This window comes from Ornithorhynchus anatinus, chromosome 21, assembly GCF_004115215.2.
Source record: "Ornithorhynchus anatinus isolate Pmale09 chromosome 21, mOrnAna1.pri.v4, whole genome shotgun sequence".
Lineage (NCBI taxonomy): Eukaryota > Metazoa > Chordata > Mammalia > Monotremata > Ornithorhynchidae > Ornithorhynchus > Ornithorhynchus anatinus.
Genome location: NC_041748.1, coordinates 4,396,968 through 4,420,113, shown reverse-complemented (window position 1 = coordinate 4,420,113; position 23,146 = coordinate 4,396,968). Strand labels below are relative to the sequence as shown.

At 47.7% G+C, this 23,146-nt stretch overlaps 1 long non-coding RNA gene across 1 annotated transcript; it reads left to right on the top strand.

Moving 5' to 3' along the window:
• Positions 1–22,721, top strand: LOC114806004. Its single transcript, XR_003754132.2, has 4 exons — positions 1–143; positions 17,444–17,600; positions 19,107–19,210; positions 22,538–22,721. It is a non-coding gene; the product is annotated as an uncharacterized LOC114806004 (long non-coding RNA).
• Positions 22,722–23,146: the final 425 nt, after the last annotated feature.

Genomic DNA, 23,146 nt, shown 5'->3' with positions numbered 1-23,146 from the left:
GCGTCCAGAGACCGGGGAGGGAAACGCGATGGCTCTTGAGTATAGGGTTTGATCTCCTGGAGAAGGAGAGGGGGTCACATTCTAGGTTCATGCTGTGCCAGTGGCGAGACGCGTGTAATGTAAAGAATGTCTGCTATTTCCAGGTAAGCAGAGCCGTGACTGGGATTGGGCAACGGCCCACTGTTTGGAAAAGCCATAATGATAATAATAATAATAATAATTGTGGTATCTGTTAAGTGCTTACTATGTGTCAAGCACCGTACTAAGCGCTGGGGTGGATACAAGCAAATGGGGTGGACAGAGTCCCTGTCCCAGGTGGGGCTCACCGTCTCAACCCCCGTTTTACAGATGAGGTGACTGAGGCCCAGAGACGTGAAGTGACTCACCCAAGACCACACAGCAGACAAGTGACATAGGTGGGATTAGAACACATGATCTTTGGACCCCCAGGTCCGTGCTCTATCCCCTAGACCGCGCTATTCTCCACCATCCAGGGTTCCACGAGTGAGCTGGATCTCGGTGGCCCTAGATCTTTATTAAAGTTCTGGACCTCTCATTATTACTTGTTCTAGAGAAGCAGCGTGGCTCAGTGGAAAGAGCAAGGGCTTAGGAGTCAGAGGTCATGGGTTCTAATCCCAGCTCCGCCACCTGTCAGCTGTGTGACTTTGGGCAAGTCACTTCGCTTCTCGGTGCCTCAGTGACCTCATCTGTAAAATGGGCATTAAGACTGTGAGCCTCACGTGGGACAACCTGATTACCCTGTGTCTCCCCCAGCGCTTAGAACAGCGGTCGGCACAAGGTAAGTGCTTAACAAATACCGACATTATTATTATGATGTCTCTGTTGGGGGGAGAATTCTGATTTTTCTAGATTATCTCCTTGCGAGCAGGGATTGTGTTTACCGACTATGTTATACCGTACTCTCCCAAGGGATAAGAAAAGCGCTCTGCACACAATAAGCGCTCAGTAAATATGATTGCTTGATTGATGGAGTTCTCCTGTGGGTATTGGTCTGGGAACTTGGGAGGATCTAACCCTCTCCCAGCAGCTTCCTTTCCCTTCTCACTCCTCTCACATCTTGGGGAAATTTAGCACTACTCGAACCTCCATCCAGTAATAATAGTAATAGCATTTAACGACTTCCTATGAGCCAGGCACCGTACTAACCTCTGGGGTGAATACCAGCAAATCGAGTTGGACAAAATCCAAAATCCACGTGGAGCTCACAGCCTCAAATCCCTTTTTACAGATGAGGTAACTGAGCCCCAGAGAAGGGAAGTGACTTGCCCAAAGTCGCACAGCAGACAAATGGTGGAGCTGGGATTTGAACGCATGACTCGAAGGGCCGTGCTCCATCCCCTAGAAGCAGTTTCTTCCCTGCCCTCCAGTTCCAGGGCTCTCCTTCCCCTCTCCAAGCTCGCTGTGGGAAGGGAATATATCTGTTTATTGTATTTTACTCTCCCAAGTACTTAGTACAGTGCTCTGCACACAATAAACACTTAATAAATGGATTTTAATGAATATCACTGTTTGAATGGCAGTTCCTCCCTACTGGGGCCTAGAACCCAAGATCAGTCGCCATTTGGGTTTCTGATTCCCACTCCCGGTTGTTCTTCTAACGTCAGAGACATGGTCAGTTCTTTGTCCAAGAATGGATACTTCTGATTTTGGAGAACTTAGGGCTCTGCATATGGAGAAGCAGCGTATCCTAGTGCATAGGGCATGGGCCTGGGAGTCAAAAGGACCTAATCCCTGCTCTGCCACATCTCTCCTCTGTGTCTTTGGTATACGTTAAGCGCTTATTATGTGCACAGCACCGTTCTAAGCGCTGGGGTAGATACAGGGTAATCGGGTTGTCCCACGTGAGGCTCGCCGTCTTAATCCTCATTTTACAGATGAGGTAACTGAGGCACAGAGAAGTTAAGAGACTTGCCACAGTCACACAGCTGACAAGTGGCGGAGCTGGGATTCGAACCCACGACCTCCGACTCCCAAGCCCGGGCTCTTTCCACTGAGCCGCGCTGCTTGGGCGAAGTACCTAACTTTTCTGAGCCACAGTTACCTCATCTGTAAAATGGAGATTAAGACTCTGAGGCCCATGTGGGACGGGGACTATGTCCAAGCTGATTATCTTTTATCTTCACCGATACATAGTACAGTCCTGGCACATAGTAAATGCCTAACAAATACCACACAAATGGCAAATGCCCCTGCCCCACCTCCGACATTTCTCCGACCCTCGCGATAACAGTTCTGGAAGGGAAACAGCAAGTCATTTCTAAGTAGAAGGCTCCCAAAATAAATGAACAAAAAAGAATCTCACATTCCTCCGGTCTGCTAGGGACTCAGAATCACCCATCTCGGTTCAAGGAAGAACGTGGTGATGATGGTATTCGTTAAGCGCTCGCTGTTTGTCGAACAGTGTTCTAAATGCTGAGGTAGATACACCCTTATCAGGTTAAACACAGTCCCTGCCCCATATGAGGCTCACAGTCTTAATTCCCATTTTACAGATGAGGCTCAGGGTACTTAAGTCACTTGACCAAGGCCTCACAACAGACAAGTGGCGGAGCCGGAATTAGAACCCAGGTCCTTCTGACTCCGAGGCCCGTGCTCTCATAATAATAATAGTATTGGTATTTATTAAGCGCTTACTATGTGCCAAGCACTGTTCTAAGCGCTGGGGCAGGTACAGGGTAATCAGGTTGGCCCACGTGAGACTCACGGTCTTCATCCTCATTTTACAGATGAGGGAACTGAGGCCCAGAGAAGTGAAGTGACTCGCCCACAGTCCCACAGCTGACAAGCGGCACTATCCACCAGACCATGCTGCTTCGCAACTTGTTAAAATGTCCAGGTGGAGAACACTGTCAGTGCAAACAATAATCTCCTGCCCGTCTTTTCAGAGAAATGACGCGGAATCTCCCCTGTAATTACGATGAATAGGTAGCCCCGATACAATCCAGCTCGCCCGCTCAACGCTCTGCCCGTTTGTCCCAAAAATGAGATTCGAAGGCACATTTATCATGGCAATTATATCAGCCGCTATTTACCATCATTATTTTAGCATTAACCTTCCTCACCTAATATCTACCATCAGCAGATGCTTCAGATAGGCCAGAAAAGAGGCAAAATATCTTCTTTCAGTGCTTGCAGCTGTTCCATTTTAACATACCGTTCCAAGCCGGGCCAGGGGAAAAATACAGCCAGAGGCTAGAGGGTATGTTACTCCAGCCAAAGACTGAAAGTCTAGGAACTGATTTGTAACCTCACCCAATTTTTCTTTTTTTTTTTGCTTGTGCGTATTTGTGTGTGTGCGTGTGGAAGAGAGAAATACATTCCCTGCAAAATGAAATGGGACTTCTCCTGCCAGTGATAAACTCCAGGATTATCAATCAATCGATAATATTTGTTGAGTGCTTACTGTGTGCAGAGCACTGTACTCAGCGCTTGGGAGGGTACAGTGTATCAATATAATAATGTTGGTATTTGTTAAGCGCTTACTATGTGCCGAGCACTGTTCTAAGCGCTGGGGTAGACACAGGGGAATCAGGATGTCCCACGTGGGGCTCACAGTCTTAATCCCCATTTTACAGATGAGGTAACTGAGGCACAGAGAAGTTAAGTGACTCGCCCACAGTCACACAGCTGGCGGGAGGCAGAGCTGCGATTTGAACTCATGACCTCTGACTCCAAAGCCCGGGCTCTTTCCACTGAGCCACGCTGCTCCTCATATATCATATATATATAATATAACAGACACATTCCCTGCCCACCATGAGCTTATTGTCTAGAGGGGAAGACAGACATTAACTGTGAGCCCGTCACTGGGCAGGGATGGTCTCTATCTGTTGCTGAATTGTACATTCCAAGCGCTTCGTACAGTGCTCTGCACATAGTAAGCGCTCAATGGATACTAGTGAATGAATGAATGAATGAATATACCTAAAATTACAGATATAACAACAATAATAATAATGATGGCATTTGTAAAGCGCTTACTATGTGCCAAGCACTGTTCTAAGAGATATGGATGTAAGTGTTGTGAGATTGAGGAAGGGGTGAATAAAGGTGGCAAATCCAAGTGATTCTGACTAGAGACTTTCACCTCCCACTCAACCAGTCTCGTTCTGGTCATATTGCCAAACTTACTGAGACTCCATTTTCCCTTCTGCCCCATCTAAGCTTCCATCCAGGCTTTTAAAATTATTATTACGACGACTACTATTAATAATATTGGTATTTTTTAAGCACCTACTATTTGCCAAGCACTGTTCTAAGCGCCGCGGTAATACAAGGTAAGCAGGTTGCACCACGTGGAGCTCCCGGTCTTAATCTCCAATTTACAGATGAGGTAACTGAGGCCCGGAGAAGTTAAGTGGCTTGCCCAAGGTCACACAGCAGACAAGTAGCAAAGCTGGGATTAGAACCCAGGTCCTTCTGACTCCCAGACCCAGGCTGTATCCAGTAGGCCGTGCTGTTTCGACCTCATCTTGTTCTTCTTGATGACGCAGGGCAAGGCCCCGTGGATGATGCCAAAGTGCCAGAGTTCACATTCAGATGGAGGGAAAGTCCAGGAAGCGACCAAATGGGATCTTTGGGGTCAATGTTACGACTTTCTGTTAAAGCCGTCTCCCTGGGCCTGGGTCATTTTAATAATAATAATAATAATGTTGGTATTTGTTAAGCGCTTACTATGTGCAGAGCACCGTTCTAAGCGCTGGGGTAGACACAGGGGAATCAGGTTGTCCCACGTGGGGCTCACAGTCTTCATCCCCATTTTACAGATGAGGGAACTGAGGCCCAGAGAAGTGAAGTGACTCGCCCACGGTCACCCAGCTGACAAGTGGCAGAGCTGGGATTGGAACTCATGACCTCTGACTCCAAAGCCCTTGCTCTTTCCACTGAGCCATGCTGCTTCTTGACTGAGCCCTGATCCATTATCCAAAGAGTTTAATTATCTCTCCCCTTCTCTCTCACGGCCTTCTCTTCTCCCTGCTAGACCGTAAGCTCGTTGAGGGCAGGGACTGTGTCTGTTACATCGTTATATTGTACTATCCCAAGCCCTTAGCACAGTGCTCTGATTGACTGACTGACTGACTTACTGTCTGACTGACTCCCCTTCCATCTCTCCCTGGCAGAGAAGTTCTGGATTTTTCCCACAAAGACTTGTCTGGTCTTCTCACCTTCTCAAGCAATCTATTGTACATTATTGAATGCTTACTGTGTGCAGAGCACTGTATTAAACAACCGGGAGAGTATGATACAATATTGTTGGTATCCTGCTCTCAGTGAGCTTCCAGTCGGGACGGGGAGATAGATATTAAAAGAAATAAGCTCCAGACATGTACACGAATGCTGTGGGGTTGAGGGGTGGGGTGACTAGCAGAGTGCCCGAAGTTTACAACTTAAAGTGTCCGGGTGATGCAGATGGGAGAGGGAGCTGGAGAAAAAGGGGGCTTAATCAGGGAAGGCCTCTTGGAGGAGGCGTGGCCTATTAAGGTTTTTAAGATGGGCCAGTTCATGTGGTTGAAAAATGAGCACGTTTTAATGCCACTGGCACATGAAAACACCTTGACCTGCTGTTTTATGCAACCAATTCCCATCCCATTCCCATCCCGGTCCCAGGGCCCTGGAAGATCCGGGGTGTGTAGGGGTGGACCCAATCCGACGATTGATTAAAAATGGGAAATTATGTGGAGGATCTCACGTTTCAACCACATGGGCAGGGATCGTGTCTCCCAGCTCTGTTGCAGAGTTTCTCTCTCACAGTGCTTAGTACAGTGCTCTGAACACAGTAAGTGCTCAGTACAATACCATTGGATTGATTTGTTGATGTGGTTCTTCCCTACGATCAGGATATCACTTCAGCTCCCTATACTCGTTGCCCCTCAAGGGAGGAAGAGATTTGCTTTAGCTGGGGAGGGGTGATATCCTCAAGACGGAAAAGTCAGGGTTGGGGGGGGGTTGTATTTTGGGGTTGCTTTTTTTTTCTTTTGAAGTCCTACCAGCATTTCTAGAAGAGTAGGAAGGCTGGTAAACTAAGCAACAGATTCAAAACTCTAAATAATGCCATCTTGGTTAGCCGGTCTGAGCACACACTGATCAACTCCTCCCGCCCTCACTAAAGGTCACTACAAATACGCCGATGAGTACTCAAGTCATCGTTAATGCTCAAGACACTTGTCAGCCACCCCTAATTTTGAGATAAGCGACATTTGCTGACGAGGGCAGTTGGGAAATCTGGGGGCTTTCACGGCTACACAGAGTACATTATGGAGAGCTTGAAGAGAAAAACTATCTCCATTAAAACTGTATCTCCCGGAAGCCTTTGCTCTCATTTCACAATATAAAGTTCTCATTGCTCCTTCTTGCCCTCTGCCATTACAATGGAAATTCCTCTATGATCCCAGGAGTCAGATGCTCCCTTGGAATGCCAGTGAAGGCGGGGGTTTCAAAATAGTGGGCAGATTCCAAAGATCTAACGTCAGACTACCATCCTTGGCTTTACAACTCTATTTCTATTTAGATAAGTGAGAGAATAATTCTTAAAAAGATCAAAAAAACAAAGAGCGTCCTCCCCCTCTAGACTACAAGCTCACTGTGAGCTGGGAATGGGTCCGTTTATTCTCATATTGTACTCTCCCAAGTGCTTAGTACAGTGTCCTGCACACAGTAAGCGCTCGATAAATAAAATTGACTGACTGATGCTTGGATTTCCGCCCATTTCTGGTTTGAAACTGAAAAGACAATCACTCAGGATTTCATCCTGGTGCGAGTCACTTATGTTACGAAGGAAAGGACATCACAAGGAAGCCTACAATAGGGTTCCTTGTGGAAATCCCCACAATCGATATAGTTGCTTGGCGTGTTCCTGGTTGGTTCTCCGATGCCCCCAGGTCTCCAGACCTGAGGCGTTCTCCTCTCGGGTACCTACACAAGTACTGTTTTGCTGAGGCAGAGCGTGGACATTTAGAGTTGAAGAGTAGAAAGGCCTGGACTTTTTTTCTTCCTACCAAGAAATAACACCGATTTTTTGACCAATCTGTACTAGAATGGAGTATTGATCTAATGGAGATTCTTCATACTGAGGACTGATCAAGTGACCGAGCCCAGAACTGTCCTAGGCTCTCTGTTATTCCCGGGTGAACGGAAACCCAGCTTTGATTTCACTTGGAGTGATCATTATTCCCGCAACAGGGTCCAGTCCCTAGTGAGGTCAACCTGAGGCCCAAATGCTGAACCGGAATGTAGTGCGACGGGATGATGTTTTAGGAATAGACTGTAAGCTCGTCACTGGGCAGGGATTGTCTCTACCTGTTGCTGAATTGTCCATTCCAAGCGCTTAGTACAGTGCTCTGCACATAGTAAGTGCTCACTAAATACTACTGAATGAATGGGAATAAAAATCCCAGACATAAAGACAGCTGGTGCCAAATCAGTACAGAGCAGGGACCAGACCATCTGAAAAACAGACTGTATGATCTGAAACCAGATCAATGGTCACCCCTGCTCGTGGATCAGAAACACCCAGTTAGAAACTCTTAGCCCTTTGGCAACCTTGCCCCAAAACTCTTTGATCTCGTTGAAAACTTGAGGTACTCCATCTGGGAGCCTAGCCCAAAATTCTGTGAGAGCCAAAGCCGTGACGTCACCAAAAACCGGCAACCCGGGGGAGGCAGAGCGGTACCTCTACCCCGACTGACATCCTTCTTCTACCAAAAGTTTGTAATCTTCCCTCGGAGAAGCACGCTCCTTCTGCAAAACCGGCAGGCAACCGGGACCTTTCTCTAAGAAAGGAAACTATTAACAAGGATCCCCAGAGACAGTCTTAATGCTGGAGGAGCAATCAGCCCTTCTCCAAAAAACGTAGAATTTAATTTTGCTTTGCCTCTAAAGAACCGCTCCCTTTCTTTGTCTAAGCAAAGTGTACTAGAATGAAGGCTCGATCTAATGGAGATTCTTCCTATTAAGTACCGATCAATTGATCAAGCACAGAACTGTCTTAGGCTGTGGTCTGTTATTTCTGGATAAACAGAAGCCTAACTTTGATCGGTCCAGATTTTCACTGGACAGCCCGGTCTTCCGTGTCTGTCTCCCGTCTGGTCCGTATTTGGTACCGGAACCTTTATGGTCATTATTTTCACTTTGGGCTTCCAGTCTCCCTCTGCCACTGCCCAGGCTCCCCGATTGACTGGCAAAAATGGTGGTCATACGACATCATTCCGTCACACTCCATTCCGGTCCAGCATTTGCGACATCACCTATGCCTCAGGTTGACCTCGCCGGGGCCCGGACTCTGCGGCTGAACGCGTTGGGGCCGCACAGGGAACTGACCAGCTAGTAACGGAATGATAGGCTTTATTTCCTGCCAGGAAGAAAAGGAGTCCAAGTCTTCTCACTCTTTAACTCTTCCGCAATTTGCACTGAATCTGAAAAGAAATGAAATAAATCAACCAACCTTTTTTTTTAATGAAGACAACATCACTTTGGAGTGTTAACTAGCTCTGGGAGTTTAAAAAACTGATTAGCTAGATAGATCTGGTTTCAGACAGTTTCATGACTTTTTTTTTTCCCCCACTCCTCCAGCTCATTTAAAATTAACTTACATTCTCACCTAAACTTAAGCAGCAACGGTTACCGTGGCAACCATCTAAATGTGGCTTACACTGTGCAAACAGCTGAACCAAACTCTGGATAAAAACGAAAACTCAGCTGAAATGAAAACTTTCCTGCCTCGTCCAAGGCCCCAGGTCAAGCAGGAATTCTTCCCGCAGGTTTGAGGGAGTCTTTGACAACGTCTCCGTCATAGATAGGTCAGAGATCGTAGATAGTAACAGTGAAGGATGTTTGATGGATGGAGTGTGATGATTGTCCTCCCTACTTAAGGGTAAGGATGGACCTGGTAGCTTTACTAATTTTTCCCTCTGGTAATCCAGGCCTTTTAATTAGTGAAACCCTGTTTGAACCATTGATAATCATGTTGGTATTTGTTTAAGCGCTTACTACGTGCAGAGCACTGTTCTACAGCGCGTGGGTAGATACAGGGTCATCAGGTTGTCCCACGTGAGGCTCTCAGTTAATCGCCCATTTTACAGATGAGGTCACTGAGGCCCAGATGAAGTGAGGTGACTTGCCCACCAGTCACACAGCTGACAAGTGGCAGGAGCTGGGATTCGAACCCATGACCTCTGACTCTACAGGCCCGGGCGCTTTCCACTGAGCCACGCTGCTTCTCTGATGTTTTCTACCTGAATAATCTACAGTAGTGACAAACCCCCACAGCTACTTGACCACATTCTTCATTTGTAAAAATGGCATACAGCCATGAGCCAAGAAATTCATTGCGTCCAATCAGTGTTTCTTCATCTTGAGAAAAAGTGTGACCCTTCATGGATACAAACACGGGCCTGGGAGTCAGGGGGCCTGGGTTCTGATCCTGGATCTGCCCCTTGTCTGCTCAGTGACCTTAGGCAAGTCCACTTTACTCTCTCTGGCCTCAGTTACCTCATCTGTAAAATAAGAGTGCCTGGCACCTAGTAAGCGCTTGACAGAATACCATTAAAAGAGAGACCAGGAGGGGAGGCTGTACTAAATCATCTGTGGATGAGAGGCAGCGTGATTTAGTGAAAAGAGCCCGGGCTTGGGAGTCAGAGGTCGTGGGTTCTAATCCGGGCTCCGCCACTTGTCAGCTGTGTGACTTTGGGCAACTCACTTTACTTTTCTGTGCTTCAGTTACCTCATCTGTAAAATGAGGATTGAGACTCTGAGCCCCACGTGGGACATCCTGATTACCTCGTATCTACCCCAGTGCTTATAACAGCGCTTGGCACATAGTAAGCGCTTAACAAATACCATCATTATCACTATCATCGGAGCCCTGTCATCAATAGTGACATTGAAGGACGCTTCGTGGACTATATGTAATTGTTGCGCTTCTACTGTAGGGTATGGATGGACCCGTTAACTAATTTTTCCCTCTAGTAACCCAGGCCTTGAAATTAGTGAAAACCTGTTCGAACCCTTTATCATTTCTACCTGAATAATCTCCACTGCTGACTAAATTCCATTCGGTTACCTCCAGTTGAGTGACTAAGTTCTTCATTTTAATAATAATGTTGGTATTTGTTAAGCGCTTACTATGTGCCGAGCACCGTTCTAAGCGCTGGGGTAGACATAGGGGAATCAGGTTGTCCCACGTGGGGCTCACAGTCTTAAGCCCCATTTTACAGATGAGGGAACTGAGGCACGGAGAAGTTAAGTGACTCGCCCACAGTCACACAGCCGACAAGTGGCGGAGCTGGGATTCGAACTCACGAGCCCTGACTCCAAAAGCCCGTGCTCCTTTTCCACTGAGCCACGCTGCTTTGTTAAAATGGAAGACTTTAAATCCACAAACTGAGACATTCACTGGGTCCAACCAGTGGTTAGTTCATCCACAGTCATATCCTTATTAATAATAATAATGTGGGTATTGGTTAAGCGCTTACTATGTGCCAAGCACTGTTCTAAGCACTGGGGTAGACACAGGGGAATCAGGATGTCCCACGTGGGGGCTCACAGTCTTCATCCCCATTTTACAGATGGGGGAACTGAGGCCCAGAGAAGTGAAGTGACTTGCCCACAGTCCCACAGCTGACAAGTGGCAGAGCTGGGATTCAAACTCATGACCTCTGACTCCAAAGCCTGTGCTCTTTCCACTGAGCCACGCTGTTGGTATTTGTTAAGCGCTTACTAGGTGCCGAGCACTGTTCTAAGCGCTGGGGTAGATACAGGGTCATCGGCTTGTCCCACGAGAGGCTCCCAGTTAATCCCCATTTTCCAGGTGAGGGAACTGAGGCACAGAGAAGTGAAGTGACTTGCCCACAGTCACACGGCTGACAAGTGGCAGAGCTGGGATTTGAACTCATGACCTCTGACTCCCAAGCCCGGGCTCTTTCCACTCAGCGACGCTGCTTCTGACCTGGTCTTCTTGAAGCCAGCCTAGCTTCTAGTACAGTGCACATCATAAGAATGTCACAGCTAATAATAATGTTGGTATTTGTTAAGCCCTTACTATGTGCAGAGCACTGTTCTAAGCGCTGGGGTAGACACAGGGGAATCAGATACTATTATGATTAATATTGTCATTATTATTACTAGCATTATTAACACTATGAATTTAATGAATGGCCACCCTGCTCCGGATGAAATATTGGCAGTTACGCATACACTGTTACACACAGAGAGACACAAAACACGCAAGTGCACGTGTACGTCTCCATATACCCACACCCCGAAATTCAGATTCTCACACACGCACTCCACACGCACTTCAATTCTTCCGCTCAGACTAAGTAGAGGTGTAAACCGCATCACTGCCTTATCCCCACTTTAGGAATCTAGCTCAAATCTGTAAATACAGATACGCATTTAAAGCAAAGAGATTTAGCAAGAAGACAATAAGGAAACAAAATGAGAACCTAATCTTGCTCGTCTTTATTTCTCCCGATCGGAGAAACGTTCATTTAATTTGGAAGGATTGCTTCGGATTGAAAGCGGGCAGGTAGGGCAGGTGTTAATTCACGTAAATATAGTAGGACTTGCGATTAACGGTTGTTATTCTGGCTATTTGCCTCAACTATTTGAGGAGAATTTCTTTGGCATCAAAGAAAAAACATTATGGCAGTCACGAGGACTGAATTTCCTGTGTCAGAAGCCAAGGTTATGCCGTGTAGACTATCTGGGGCGTGTCTTATGAAGGTTATATTTATTCTGCCTATGGAGATGAAAACTGTAATAATAAAACTGTTGGAAAGGGGAAAAAAAAAAAACCGCAGCATTGTCCCGAGCCGCATTATGAACTAACGCCGAGTGAAAAGCCGTCCTTACTTTCTTCGACGATTGACGGCATCCCAATCCCTAATCGAGGTCTCTGAGGAGCACCTAGCGAGTATTTCAGGCGGGAGATGACTTCGGCTTCATTTTGGTTTCTTTTCAACTTCGGTTTTGTTTCCAATTCCGGTGAATCAAATTACTTCCCTTCTGAGATTTCAAGATGAGGAAATCGGGGAGGAAACGTGGAACTATCCGAAGAAGAAGCGGTGTGGCCTAGCGGACGGAGCACGGACGGACCTAGGTTCCTCATTCATTCATTCGGTCAATCATTCATCGAGAGCTTACTGCACGCAGAGCACTGTACTAAGCACTTGGCAGAGTACAGCGATTAACGGGCACATTCCCTGCCCACGATGAACTTACATAGAAGGAGTGAGTTCTAATTGCGTCTCCACCATAGGTCGGCTGTGTGACCTAAGGCAGTTCACCTAACTTCTCTGTGCCTCAGTTACTTCATCTGTAAAATGGGGATTAAGATAGTGAGCCCTATGTCAGAAAGGGACTGTGTCGGGTCCAATCTGATTTACTCGTATCTGTCCCAGCGCTTAGTACAGTCTCTTAGTTCAGTAATGCATAGTAAGTGCTTAACAAATATCATTAAAAATAATATCCCCCCTCACCCTGTTAACACATCCTGCCCCTATGAAGGATCCACGTCCAATTCTTGGGTTTCTTTCTCCAGCCGCCGATATCTGCCCCCGTGCCCCTCGCTCAAATGGACCCAGAGGTCAGGTCGAGTCTGAAGGCCACTGGAGGTGGAAAAATCTGCAATTAGACACGATAAGTGCCGGGAAAGGACTTGCCAGATGATGGGCGAGTGCTTAGATTCTGAGCCCTATGTGGGACAGGGATTATATCCGAATGGATAACCTTGGAGATACCCCAGTGCTTAGAACAGTGTTTGGCACATAGTAAATGCTTAACAAATATAATGATAAGAAGCAAAACCCTTAGCCAGAACTTGGCAACTGCACTGGCCACCCAGCAACCCAAGTTGAGAAGCGGCGTGGCTCAGTGGAAAGAGCCCGGGCTTGGGGGAGTCAGAAGTCATGGGTGCGAATCCCAGCTCTGCCACCTGTCAGCTGTGTGACTGTGGGCAAGTCACTTCACTTCCTCTGTGCCTCAGTTACCTCATCTGTCAGGCTCCCTAAGGCCCGGCTGGCGGGGAGAGACGGTGGTGGATTTCTGGATGACCCTAAGACCGCCGCGTGCATTATCATTATTATCCTGGTGGTCCTTGTTAGACAAAAATCCCCATTCTGCAGATTGGGGAACTGAGGCGCAGAGAAGTGAAGTGACTCGTCCAAGGTCACAGAGCAGACGGGTGGCAAAGGCGGGATTAGAATTTCGGTGCTCTGACTCCCAGGCCCGGGCTCCTGCGTGAGAAGCAGCGTGGCTCAGTGGAAAGAGCCCGGGCTTGGGAGGCAGAGGTCATGAGTTCGAATCCCAGCTCTGCCACTTGGCAGCTGTGTGACTGTGGACGAGTCACTTCACCTCTCTGGGCCTCAGTTCCCTCATCTGGAAAATGGGGATTAACTGGGAGCCTCAGTAGATACGGGGTCATCAGGTTGTCCCCCTCAAGGGGTTTACAAGCCAACGGGGGAAACGGACTTTAAAATAAATTTACAAGTTGAGGAAACAGCATGGCCTAGTGCTAGTCCCAGTGGATGTGGAAGTCAGAAAGACCTGGGTTCTAATTGCAGCTCCACCACTTGTCCGCTGTGTGACCTTGGCCAAGTCACTTCACTTCTCTGGGCCTCAGTTACCTCATTTGTACAATGGGGATTAAGACTTTGAGCCCTATGTGGGATATGGACTGTCCCACCTGATTAGCCGATTCAGTATAGAGTCTGGCGCATGGTAAGTGCTAAAGAAATGCCAAATACCGCAACAAGCAACTGAGTATCTAGACTTTAAGCTCACTGTTGGCAGGGAATGTGTCTATTTACTCTTCCAAGCACTCAGTACAGTGTTCCGCACACAGTAAGCGCTCAATAAATATGAATCTGACCGAACTGATGTGTGGGTAGGGGATGGGATGAGTGTCGTAAGGGTGAAACTGGTGACACAGAGAAATATTTTTCACCCTCCCAACTCACCACCTGAAATCTGTCCTTCCTCTTTCTCTTCCAACTCTCTCTTTCCCCTAAATTTGCATCCGCTTCGCATCGCTGACAATCCCCTTTTCCCTCTCTCCCCACCTCAGCTGAACGCTTCAGGTATGGTTTGATGCAATTTTCTTCTCCAGTGAATTTATACTTTGAGATGTGATACGGGAGCATATGTGCAGATGGTGAAGGGCAGCAGATGAAATAGGAGAGAACCCATCTCAAGTCGCCCTATAAACTGTAGTCAAATCTCGTGAATGCAGAATAATGCAGGAGGAAGCGGTTCCAATTAGAGGAATGTCCAAAATGCCAAAAATATTTGAATAATAATGATGGTGTTCATTAATGGCTTGGTACACAAAGAGAAGTTTGCAAAATGCCGAGGCAGATCCAAGATAATCAGATCTGACACAGGCCCTTAATAATGTTGGCATTTGTTAAGCGCTTACTGTGTGCCGAGCACCGTTCTAAGCGCCGGGGTAGATACAGGGTCATGGGGTTGTCCCACGTGAGGCTCACAGACTTAATCCCCATTTTCCAGATGAGGTAACTGAGGCACAGAGAAGTGAAGTGACTCGCCCACAGTCACACAGCTGACAAGTGGCCGAGCCTGGATTCGAACCCATGATCTCTGATTCCAAAGCCCGTGCTCCTTCCACTGAGCCACGATTAAGGCTGTGAGCCCCACGTTGGACGCGGACTGCGTCCGACCCGATTAGCTTGTAACTATCACAGTGGTTACTCCAGTGCCTGCCACCTAGTAAGCGCTTAACAAATACCAAAAAAATAGCTACAAACATTTCAAAATCCAGAAACAAACACCAACCTTGAATTCTTCTACCGTCGACGCACATAAGGCAAGGAAATAGAAAAATGAACCTCAAAAGCCAGTGGAACGTGAGGGAATCAAGCTTCAGAGTTGATGCTCTTAAATCTACCCCAGCACTTAGAACAGTGCTTGACACAAATACCATAATAATAATAATAATGTTAGTATTTGTTAAGCGCTTACTATGTGCAGAGCACTGTTCTAAGCGCTGGGGGAGATACAGGGTGATCAGGTCGTCCCACGTGAGGCTCACCGTTAATCCCCATTTTACAGCTGAGGTAACTGAGGCCCAGAGATGTGAAGTGACTTGCCCACAGTCACACAGCTGACAAGTGGCAGAGGCGGGATTCAAACTCACGACCTCTGACTCCCAAGCCCGGCCTCTTTCCACTGAGCCAAGCTGCTTCTCTATAATCATAACGATATACCATAATCATCCTGACTAAGGTTCCTCACCTGCAAATTGGGGATTAAATTCTACTCCCTCCCCACTTAGACTACCTGCCCCATGCGGGACACGGACTGTGTTCGACCTCGTATCGAACCTTTCGTAATTAACAGATCTCATGATGGTCATTATCATTATTAACTACAAAACAGTGATAACGTCAAACTGGATCGGTGACTACAAGCCTCGGATCTATCACGGAAACACATTTGACTGCTAGGGTTTTTTCGTCAGCATCACTTTCCCCGAGACTCACCGTCAAATGAGGAGACCGAATTATCAACACTGGGGTTCTGGCTGCGGTAAATTGAACCGGCACCGAGGCAGTTTCTCTCTGCAGTGTGTATAAAGGGAATGAATTATAGCAGGTGGCCAAGCAACTGCTCTAGCTTGGCTTTGAACTCACATGCATCTCATTCTGATGTTAAATCTGATCGGAGACAGATTTGAGCCTGAAGTTCTGAAAGTGAGATACCCTGGATGGGATTTTTTGCAACAGAGTGGAAGGAAGCTGGTGGGGGCGGGGAGAGGGGACCGAGGGTTGCGTATCTGAGAGCGCACGTGCGGACGCGTGGGTCCGCGGAGGTGGACTTCAATCTGGTGACGTTAATCCTTCTTCGAAAAGACACCTGATTCTGAAGAATCTTCGGCAATTTGTGAGCAAGATTTGAAATTCCCAGGGAAAGGAAGACTTTGGTTTCAGGCCTCTACCAACGTTCGATTCACTTATTCATTCACAGTCACCTTGGTCCTCGGCATATCCTGTTACACGGTTAAAAATAGGACCTCCCCGGCCCCTCCGGACAAATCCCACGGAGTCACTGGTTTTGACTCATTCGTTCTTAGCAGAGAGTTGAACAGCACTTGTATCCCTTCCGCAATTACGTCCCTCGTTCACCTTGGCCTAGTTTAGCTTGCCAGACGATAATCGAGCCGGATTTAGAGCCTGCAAGGTAATTAATTTTTCACTCACAATGTGTTTTAGGCAGCGGCTCCTATAGGCCGCGCGTGTTCCAAAATCCTGTGTCATGCTATGTCCTTAGGTGTCCATTAGCAGAACGTGTGATTGAAAAACGGATCTGGAGAGATTCAGGCCGGTAGATCTAATAGCGTTGCTGGCAGAAGATGTGCATATCTTATTAGGCGTCTGTGTGAATGCTTTCTACAAGGATGATTTAAAGGAGTGAGCGTGATGGGGAATAATTAATCCTCCACCGAAAGAAAAATAAATGCAGATAGATTCCATGGTATTTCAGTAAAAAGGCCGGAGGTGACTTTTCCGCATTCTGGGGAAAGAAATTCACTCCCGAGAAAACTCCACCTGATGGTCTGGATTCCATCTACGCTGGAGGAAAAGCGGCGCTGGCTGAGGGTGGCAAATGATTCTGAAATCCTGAAGGACGGAAAAAGTTTGGCTGGGTTTTTCTTTGTTCTCTGCGAATATTCTGTTTTGTAGAAGGCTGCGATGAAGACTCTTTCAACCACAAGGAGAACTTCCAAAACAGAATGTTGAAATCGTTTGACATTTTCCTGGCCCTTTTGATGGACCCAGTGCTTTGTGGAGATTTCTTATTTAAGACATTGTTTCGCATGAGAAATGATTCCAGTGTCCTTGTCGCCAAGGCAGGGCGAGAAGCAACTTTCTACCCCTCCGGCAGCACGGCCTAGTGGATAGAGCCCGGGTCTGGGAGTCAGAAGGACCTGGGTTCTAATCACATCTCTACCACTTGTCTGCTGTGGGACCTTGGGGAAGTCACTTCCTTTCTCTGGGCCTAAGTCACCTCATCTGTAAAACAGGGATTAAGCTGCGAGCCCCACGTGGGCAGGGACTATGTCCGATCTGATTAACTCGTATCCACCCCAGCGCTTAGTACAGTGCCCGGCACGTAGTAAGGGCTTAACAAATACCCTTAAAAGAAGAGCACATTCACAAACTCAGTTTAACGTGTTCAATGTGGCACTCAATGGATGTCAGGGGCAAGGATCAGGTGAGGGGGGTGATTGAAGGATACTGAGCTGACTGAGGCTTCTCATCAGCAAATCTTACTTGCTTACATTGCAAAAATGTGAAAATATCCCTTCGAAAGGTTCTCTGTTTCCAGGTTTACCATCCTCCCTCAGACCGAGGGATCCTTCAAGGCCAGGCTTGTATGTAATTCATTTTCTATGGATTCCTCCTAGATTCCAGTAGGCCCAAGGAAGACAATCAACCATTCTGAACGGCACATAACATCATCAGGAGACAGATTGCATAAAGCTGCTCCGTGATTGATTCCTACAGTCAATATATCCCATCCAGTCACCGAGACATTCCTTGGAGAGATCCCTCCGGTCAACAGTAAGGTCAAGGCGGAACTTGTCCAGCAGGTCAACAGGGCACATCCCGAGCTGGGAAAGAAAGCTTATCCCTTACTTGTTATATGGTACTCTCCCAAGTGCTTAGTACAGTGCTCTGCACACAGTAACCACTCAATAAATACAACTGAATGGTTGAAGGAATGAATTCATTCCAGCCCACATTTCCTTTGCAACTTGGTCTGCCAGTTGGTTCTCCACAAAGCTGCGATGGCCTCTCTAGAGAAGCAGCGTGATTTAGTGTATCGAGCATAGGATGGGAATCAAAAAGACCTGGGTTCTAATCTCTTCTTTGCCACTTGTCGCCTGTTCACAGTTGTCTCTTGGGCAAGTCACTTCACTTCTCTGTGCCTCAGTTACCTCATCTGTCAAATGTGTACTGAGACTGTGAGCTCCATGTGGGACAAGGACTGTGTCCATCCCAATTAACTAGTAACTAGCCCAGCATTTAATATAATGCCTGGCATATAGTACACGCTTAACAAATACCAAAAAAAAAAAAAAATTTGATCAGTCTGTAATTACCAGGATCGCCTCTTCTCTCCCCTCTTAGAGTGGACGGAGCATTCGGCCTTTTTTAATTCTCAGGAATTTATCTTTTCTCCCATGAGTTCCTAGAAATGCGAGTCTAAGTACTGAGATGAATTCCCTGGGTTGAGTTCCGACTATGCAAAACACAGAGTTCCTTAGATGATCGTTAACTACTTCTTCCTCCGCTGTAGTTCAACTTTCCTACCTTCCAACTCAAGTGGAACTTATACTTGAATTACAAGGATATTAAAAACCTCTTCCAATTTTCCATTTGCAGAATTTCCTTCCTGACTGCACGGGTGAGGAGGAGAGGAAAGGAGGGGTGGGGTATGACCCTTTTTCTTTCCCCTAATAAAACTGAAAACATTTACAGTTTCTCATCCTAGCTCTATCTTCTTTCTAATTTACATTCTTTCATTTAATGATATTGAGCGCTTACTATGCGCAGAGCACTGGACTAAGCGCTTGGAATGTACAATTCGGCAGCAGCGAGAGACAATCCCTGCCCACCGACGGGCTCACAGTCTAATCGGGGGAGACAGACGGACAAGAACAAGACAACTTAAACATGATAAATAGAATCAAGGGGATGTACACCTCATTAACAAAATAAATAGGGTAATAAAAATATATAGAAATGAGCATAGTGCTGAGGGGAGGGGAAGGGAGAGGGAGAGGAGCAGAGGGAAAGCGGGGAGAGGGGGCTTAGCTGAGGGGAGGTGAAGGGGGGGCCGAGAGGGAGCAGAGGGAAAGGGGGAAGCTCAGTGTGGGAAGGCCTCTTGGAGGAGGTGAGCTCTCAGTAGGGCTTTGAAGAGGGGAAGAGAGTTAGTTTGGCGGAGGTGAGGAGGGAGGGCGTTCCGGGCCAGCGGGAGGACGTGGGCCAGAGGTGGACGGCGGGATAGGCGTGAACTATCCTTGACTCTCCCAAACCTTGTAAGTTCCTTATATTCCTCTGTAGTGACATGATTTAGCAGCAATTCGAAATGGGACAACTATCTTGGATCAGAAACTTTGGGAAGAATGAGACATCAAGAGGGAGAAATGAAAACGGAGCCAGGCACTGTGAGTGACACACGTAACGGGTCAACAGAAAGCAATTATCACATCATTTTAGGTAGGGAACATTTCGGCCGACTCTGTTGTATTGTACTCTCCCAAGCGCGTAGTACAGTGCTCTGCACACGAGAAGCACTGGTTATATATCGCTGATTGCAGCAGCATGGCCTAGTTGATAGAGCACGGGCTTGGGAGTCGGAAGGACCTGGGCTCTAATCCCGGCTCTGCCACTTGTCTGCTGTGTGACCTTGGGAGAGTTACCTAAATTCTCTGTGCCTCCATTATGTCAGGTGTAAAATGGGGATTAGTAGTAATAACGATGATGGTATTTGTTAAGTGGTTACTATGTGCCAAGCGCTGTTCTAAGTGCTGGAGTAATAATAATGATGTTGGTATTTGTTAAGTGCTTACTATGTGCAGAGCACTATTCTGAGCACTGGGATAGATACAGGGTAATCAGGTTGTCCCACGTGAGGCTCACAGTTTTCATCCCCATTTTATAGATGAGGGAACTGAGGCATAGAGAAGCTAAGTGACTTGCCCACAGTCACACAGCTGACAAGTGGCAGAGGGGGGATTCAAACCAGTGACCTTTGACTCCCAAGCCCGGGCTCATTCCACTGAGCCTCGCTGCTCAAGGTAATCAGGTTGTCCCAAGTGGGGCTCCCCGTCTTAATCCCCATTATCCAGATGAGGTAACTGAGGCACAGAGAAGTGAAGTGACTTGCCCCAAGTCACACAGCGGATAAGCTGAGAAGCAGCGTGGCTCAGCGGAAAGAGCACGGGCTTTGGAGTCAGGGCTCCTGAGTTCGAATCCCGGCTCTGCCACCTGTCGGCTGTGTGACTGTGGGCGAGTCACGTCACTTCTCTGCGCCTCAGTTCCCTCATCTGTAAAATGGGGATTAAGACTGTGAGCCCCACGTGGGACAACCTGATTCCCCTATGTCTACCCCAGCGCTTAGAACGGTGCTCGGCACCTAGTAAGCGCTTAACAAATACCAACAATGTTATAAGCGGCGGAGCCGGGATTAGAACCCACGATCTCTGACTCCCAAGCCCGGGCTCTTTCCACTGAGCCACGCTACATTAGTCCCACGTGGAACACGGACTGTGTCCAACACGATTAGCTTGTACCTACCCCAGTGTTTAGAACAGTGCCTGGCACGTAATAAGCACTTAACAAATACCATTAGAAAAGTCCTCTTCAGTCCTTAATTGGTGCTGGGAGCCCCACCAACACTCACTGATAAAATCTGCCTGGGCAGTATTAACGAAGAGGCTCTAGGATCTTAATTGAAAGGGAAACCATCTCAAAATGAACCCCCCAATGGTTAAGAGACCAGAACTCCTATCCGGGGCCACCCCCTAAAATCTAATAGTGTCTGTACCTCAGGAGAATTAGTCCATCGCTGCTCGCTGTCAGAAATACCACCGGTGAACCAGAAGGGCGACCGTGCCTATAATTTCCATGATCTGTAGTTTTCCCATTTGCCCTTTATTGTTGACCATCCTTTTATTTTAATGGTATTTATTGAGAGCTTACCAAGGGGCAAAGTCAAATTAACCAGGTCGACCACAGTCCTTGTCCCACAGGGGGCTCAGAGTCTTAATCCCCATTTACAGATGAGGGCACTGAGGCCCAGAGAAGTTAAGTGATTTGCCCAGTGACACATAGCAGACAAGTGGCTGAACCAGGATTAAAACCCAGGTCTTTCTGACTTGCATTCGTTAAGCACCTACAGTGGGCCAAACACTGTTCTAAGAGCTGGCGTAGATAAATAAATATAAATAAATGGGGGTATTTAAGCGCTTACTATGTGCAAAGCACTGTTCTAAGTGCTGGGGGATACAAGGTGATCAGGTTGGCCCACGTGGGGCTCACAGTTTTAATCCCCATTTGACAGATGAGGGAACTGAGGCACAGAGAAGTGAAGTGACTTGCCCAAAGTCACACAGCTGGCAAGCGGCGGATCCGGCATTAGAACCCACGACCTCTGACTCCCGAGCCCGGGCTCTTTCCACTGAGCCACGCTGAAGGTTGGACACAGTCCCTGTCCCGCATGGGGCTCCCGGTCTTCATCCTCATTTTACGGATGAGATAACTGAGCCAGAGAAACGACTTGCCCAAGGTCACACAGCAGATAGGAGGCAGAGCCGGGATCAAAACCCACATCCTCTGACTTCCAGGCCCAAGCCCGTGCTCTATCCCCTGGACCACCCTGCTTCTCACTCAATTTCCACTCACCTCGCTGGTCCCCAAGCCCGCGGAACGACCGGAAAACTAGCCGGCTTTCTCGGACTCTTCTTTCGGGCTCTCTGGGTGTCCTCTTCCTGAGAAACGTCTGCCAAGGCCTCCGCGCCAGGGTGGCAGGGAAGGAAGAGAAAAGTTGCCACAGAGCAGCAGAGGCGGGGACCTGGGTTTCCTCTTCAGTAGATCTTGGCATGACCCTTGATTGCGGCTGCCTGCAATGCCACCTGCTAGTCCTCCCCGGTGAATGCCTCTCTACCTCCGTATTCCACGCCACGCGGATGTGCTTCGTTGACGCTGCTCATTTTCGAATCACGGCACTAGCCGATCCGTGGCGGCGGCCTTTAAGGGCCCCTCGTCCCGGGAAGAGGCAGTTCCCCGAGGCGGCTCGACGGGTTCTCTTGTGGGGCTCCTCTGAAATTGATTTTAAATGAGCAAATGTTGCCGGTAATTATTACCGTGATAAACAGCAACAAAGATGCACCTGGTCATGGTGACATACCCTCCTTCCTCCCCCCGCCCTTTCCCCAACTCCATCTCGTTCTTCGTTTAACTGTTCCAGGTTTAGGGACTCGATGCCGGGGTTTTAACACCGTTGCGGGGCAGCCTCAGTGGGTTTTCCAAGAGGACGACCGCAGAGTCCACCTGAGTTTACGGATTTAAATTTATCGAATAATGACAGCCGGGTTTTCCCTATAGATCAAGACATCAGCAAGGCCAGGACGGAGACCTTGATTGGCGCCCCGGGGATGTAATGATGGCGTGAATCCGCCGGTAGGGATAGAGGTCAGCTCCTTTTTTTTGAGGAAGTTCCGTCTCTTGCCAACGTCCAACGCTGCCTCGTGGATAGAGCGTGGGCCTTGGAGTCGGAAGGACCCGGGTTCTAATCCCCGCTCCGCCACTTGTCTGATGTGTGACTTTGGTCAAGTCACTTCTCTGTGCCTCAGTTACCTCAGCTGTAAAATGGGGATTAGGGCATTGAGCCCTATGTGGGACAGGGACTGTGTCCAACCCTATTTGCTTGTGTCCACCCCAGCGCTTAGTACGGTACTTGGCACCTAATCAGCTCTTAATGAATGTCACAGTTATCATCCAGAATCGGATCGACCGGGAACCGTCACGCAACAGGAGAAGATACGGACGTCCGGAGACGGAGTCGAACTCATTTCCCAGCATCGAGTGGAAATTTCCAGCTCAATTAAGAGATGGACAAAATTGGCATCTGACCTAGAATGACTGGATATGAAATAAACCAAATTGGGCCATCTTTAAGATCTCTAAGGCGGGGCATTCTAGGCCTGAAAGTTAAGCAAGGAACGGGAACCTCATTAGGCAGAATTCTCCTTTGGTGTCTCAGAGTTCTGACCCCGCTAGGTGAATGGCACTCCTCGTTCAAATTCAGTCTTCAGTCGTATTTATTGAGCACTTACTGTGTGCAGAGCACTGTATTAAGTGCTTGGGAGAGGACATAATAATAATAAACAGACATATTTCCTGCCTACGACGAAATTGAGTCATCTGGGGGCCGGGGACGTTGTCTGGTGTAGCAGTCAGGAGACTGTAGAAATAGTACTTGGGGATGTTCTTAAGAATGTCAGCCCCATGTGGGACAGGGACTGGGTCCACCCTGATTGCCTTGTATCCACCCCAGCACTTAGAACAGTGTTTGGCACATAATAGGTGCTTAACAAATA